A 4424-nucleotide genomic window follows, 5' to 3' on the forward strand; every position below is an offset into this window, starting at 1 on the left:
ATTCTCTAGCAGATGCCTCACGCTTTGTAAATGAATTCAGATTAGGGTGGAATGTGGGTGCAATCAGAATAATCACAGGATATTTTTTATGGAGTATGCAATCATTTTATAAGGCAGGGTACTTTGTTTCCCTTTGTGAGATTCTACACTACACATCTATACATGTATAGAGGAATAGTAATAATAGCTATTTTTTTTAGTAAATTATCCCTGTTATTAAGTGGTTTCTCTACCTTGCCTGCACATAAATATAACTTAGTGGAGCTTTTAAAAATGTTTCACCCCTCCCCTGGAGACTGAGCTTCCGGAATAAAATCGAGGCAGTGACATTTATTAAAATACCCCCAGCACATCAAAGCCCCTCATGACTTCAGAACCAGAGAGTACGGGACGGGGGGCGGGAAGGGGCATTCTCCATATTCGAGTTTTGGTCTCTTCTCTTGAATGTGATTTATCTCCTATAGAATCACATTTAAACACTTTGTTGCCAGCTTTTTTTTTTTTTTCTTAGAAGGGCGTGAAAGAGTTAGGAGGTGGAGTCTCGCTGGAGGAAGTAGTCATCAGGGGCGGGCTGTCTTGAGATTTTAATGTTCGACCCTACTTCCTGTTCACTCTCTCCTTCCTAATTGTGGGTGTGATGGGACTAGCCAGCCTCCCACTACTTCCTGCAAGCCTCCCTTGCCGTGGTGGTGGCATGTATCTCCTTAACCTATAAGCCAGAGCAAGCTCTCAGACGATGACGTTGCTTCTTCTCCGATGCTTGCTCACAGTGACGAAGTAAGTGAATACAATCCAGTCTCACATTAAAAAAAAAAAGATATATCCAGTATTTACATGGCTTTAGGTTATTTTCCATAGTCAACTTATTTGGTAATTCAAACAGCCTTCCCTCACAGTTAATGATTTCACAGATGAGAGAGTTGTTTCTCGGGGCCTTTTGGGAGCTTGGGCAACCTCAAAGCAGCCACAGTGAAAAGTCTTTGCCCGGCGTGGATGACTACTGAGTAGCTGCAATCTTCTCAGTTAACTTTTCCCAGCCAGCACCTCCCCGGTCCCCCGAGTCCACGTGCAGTTAGGGCAGAATCACATGCAGATAGCTGGGAAGAGCAACTGGGACCTTAGGTGAGGAGGAACCAAAAAGCCATTCCTCCCTATGAGGCTACGTCCTAAACAAAGTCCTATTGTGGTTGTCATCGTGCAAGGAGGCACAGCGCATCCAGGGAAGATGTACTCCACAGCACTCCTGTACGTAGCCTCTCTCCCACACGCCTGTAAGTCACCTTCATTAACGTCATTGGTTACGCAGGCAAGCTGGATGTGGATGGAGCTGTTATGGGTCTGTTGTTGGCTCCTAACTGGGGTGTATAGACATCTCGTTCATGTCCCCGGCCCCAAGGAAGGCTCACACAACGGATCTTGTGTGTAATTCTTAAAGGCTTTAGTCAGGGAGGCCCTGAAGACCCTCAGCCTCCAGTTGGGCGCTAGGGACCTCCTGCGATCCCTGACCACTTCTGAGTCTGGGGTGTTGGCAGTCCTGAGTTGAATTCTGAGGGCTTCCACCCAGAGGTGATGAATGCATCGAACAAATGTGTTCTATCTGGAGAACAGGTCGTCTCACAGTGTTCCTTCCACGGCCTCTGAAAGCCAGTGGTGTTGTCTCTCCTCTGGGGTGTGGGGGCTGTGCGTGTGGGCACACAGGTGTGAAGCTGTAAGCCGGAGCCGGAGGTGGCGAGAAGGAGAAGGTCAATATTTATGAGTGGGTTTCTAAGGTTTTATTTTATTTTTCTTATTTCGACATATGCCTTCTGGTGTCCAAGGCCCCATGATTTTGCATTTATAAGCGACTAAAAGCAAAACCTTATTATAGGAAATTAGATTCTTTTGCTTTCGCTTAGTTTTCATTTTCGGCTTCATAAAAATGGAAAGAAATTCTATCACCAGAGAGAAAGTTTGCACTTGGAATGTTATTAAAACAAATACCCCAAATGCCTCCCATATAGACTGAACCCTTTTTATAAAACTGGATTAATAAGCTTCACCACAGTGCTTGCATTTTCGGCAGCCTTCTCTTTAGGCCCAGCCCCAGAGGACTCAACATTCTGTCTGCCCTCTACACCGGCTGCCGGCTGCAGGCTGCAGGATTTCTCCCTTCCTTTAATTCTTTGCTGTAAGTGCAAAGCAATTTTCTTTATGTGCATGGCTAACCTTGGCCCAGAGCCTACTCCTGTTTCACTGGGAGAGATCTCACAAGGGATCTTCATTCTAATTTTTTTAAGCCACTTGATGATTTGATGGCTCCATGGAAAATCCCCAAGGTATTAGCCATTCTTGGGCCTTCTGCATCTTTGCACCCCTCCCTCAAAAAATTTTTTTCAGCTCTCTCTCTCTCTCTCTCTCTCTCTCTCTCTCTCTCTCTCTCTCTCTCTCTTTCTCTGTCTCTCCCTCTCTCCATGATGATGCCTGGGCCAAATGCATGACCTAGTTTTGCAATGTCTGCTGTGCACGGGGCTGTTGGTTTAGCCTAAGTGTTGAATGCCCGTCAGTGTGTTTACTGAATGCCTACTGTGCAAGCAATGCTGAGTTGGCAGCTGAAAGTTGTAAAGCGAGGGGTGGAGATGCTTAGGAAGCTGAGCCTATAATGGAGAAATGGGATGACAAACAATCATTAATGAAAACAATTTTTTAAAAATGGGAGAGGGGCTGGAGAGATGGCTCAGTAGTTAAGAGCAACTACTGCTCTGCCAGAGGACCCACATTCAGTTTCCAGCACTGTCTACAGTGGGCAATTCACAACTGCCTGGAACTCCAGCTCCAGAGAATCTGGTGCCTTCTTCTGGCCTCTGCGAGTACCTGCATGTACCCACATGCCCATGCCCCCCACCACACACTCATACACAATTAAAAAAAATATTTTTAAAGGTTTATTATTGTGTATACAGTGCATGTATGCATGCTAGAAGAGGGCATTGGATCACATTATTGATGGTTGTGAGCCACCACATGGTTGCTGGGAATCGAACTCAGGACCTCTGGAAGAGCAGTCAGTGCTCTTAACCTCTGAGGCATACCTCCAGCCCATGGGGGAAAAATCTTTAAAGAAAGAGAATTTTAAAATGAAATATCATTGAACAGAGCACTCTGACTTTGATTTGATGGCCAGCCCCAGGATGGATGCTGGATTTGATGGCCAGCCCCAGGATGGATGCTGGATTTGATGGCCAGCTCCAGGATGGATGGATGCTGGATTTGATGGCCAGCCCCAGGATGGATGCCGGATTTGATCGACAGCCCCAGGATGGATGCCCTGAGTGTAAAGACAGAGCTGAACGGGGACCTTAATCTTAGTGGTGTGTTTTTACAAACTTCAGTTATTTGGCATGCTTTGGGAGATTTCTGTTTAATGTGTGTAGTACTTAAATGTTACTTGCTTTTCCGCTTACTTTTTTTGGGCTTTCTGCTGTATCTAAGTCTTTATAGTGAATTCCAGGAGTCCTCCTGCCTCTACTCCCCTCGCTCCCAGTCCTAGGTTTGCAGACACTCGCCACTGCACTTTTATGTAGGTGCTGGGATCGGAACCTAGTTCTTCAAGGTTGTGCTACACACACGTTACCCACTAAGCCAGTGGCTCTTTCCCAGGGTCGCCTAAGACCATCGGAAAACACTGATATTTACATTACGATGAAGAATAATAATAGCAAAACTGCAGTTATAAAGTAGCAACAAAAATAATTTTATGGTTGTGGGGGGCGGGGGGGTCACCACAACATGTGGATCTGTACTAAAGGGTCACAGCATTAGGAAGACTGAGAACTACCTTTCTAAGCCAAAGCTGTGGCCTGACGTTGGTTTTATTTTAATTAATTAATTAATTAATTTATAGAGAAATTAGCAGCCATGGTGGAAGAACTAAGGACATACCAAGGCTTAGTTGATGTGGCAGTTTTGCTGCGTGAAAGGATGAAAAAGGGCAGCAGAAACAAGACATGCTAAACCAGTGACCAGGTCCCAGAACGGATAAGTATATGTGGAAGGCACAGAATAAAAGGCTTCACTTAGCTTTTCCATTTTCTCTAATGTTAACTCAATCCCTAGTTTTACAGCCATGCCAATTTGGCTGGAAGATTAATGTATGGGTGTGGGGGTGGGGGTGGGAGGATACCAGAGCTGTTGGGGTGCCTGAAATACAAGAATCCTCCGTGGCATGCTTGAGACAAATGACCAGGACCTCTCCATCTCTACTGTAGACACAGCGCCCGCTGTGTGCCAGCTAGTGCCATGGAGAGGTTCACACCAGCCAGCCCAACCGTCCAGCCACACACTGGTGACTTTCCACACCATAAACAAGGGATTATAGAAACCCCAGGGACATGGGGCTGGGGGCGGGGGCGGATGGAGGTTGGGGATTCATCTGCATCACATTTATG

The 4424-nt window shown here is 46.0% G+C and overlaps 1 long non-coding RNA gene across 2 annotated transcripts; it reads left to right on the forward strand.

The window, feature by feature from the left end:
- The first annotated feature begins 633 nt into the window (after positions 1–633).
- Positions 634–4045, forward strand: LOC311605513. 2 transcript variants are annotated; one of them, XR_014781991.1, is made up of 3 exons: positions 634–777; positions 3133–3347; positions 3881–4045. It is a non-coding gene; the product is annotated as an uncharacterized lncRNA (long non-coding RNA). The 2 variants fall into 2 exon arrangements; XR_014781992.1 differs by having other exon boundaries at positions 3167–3347.
- Positions 4046–4424: the final 379 nt, after the last annotated feature.

Source organism: Acomys minous, assembly GCF_964271855.1.
Source record: "Acomys minous genome assembly, chromosome: 1".
Taxonomy (NCBI): Eukaryota; Metazoa; Chordata; class Mammalia; order Rodentia; family Muridae; genus Acomys; species Acomys minous.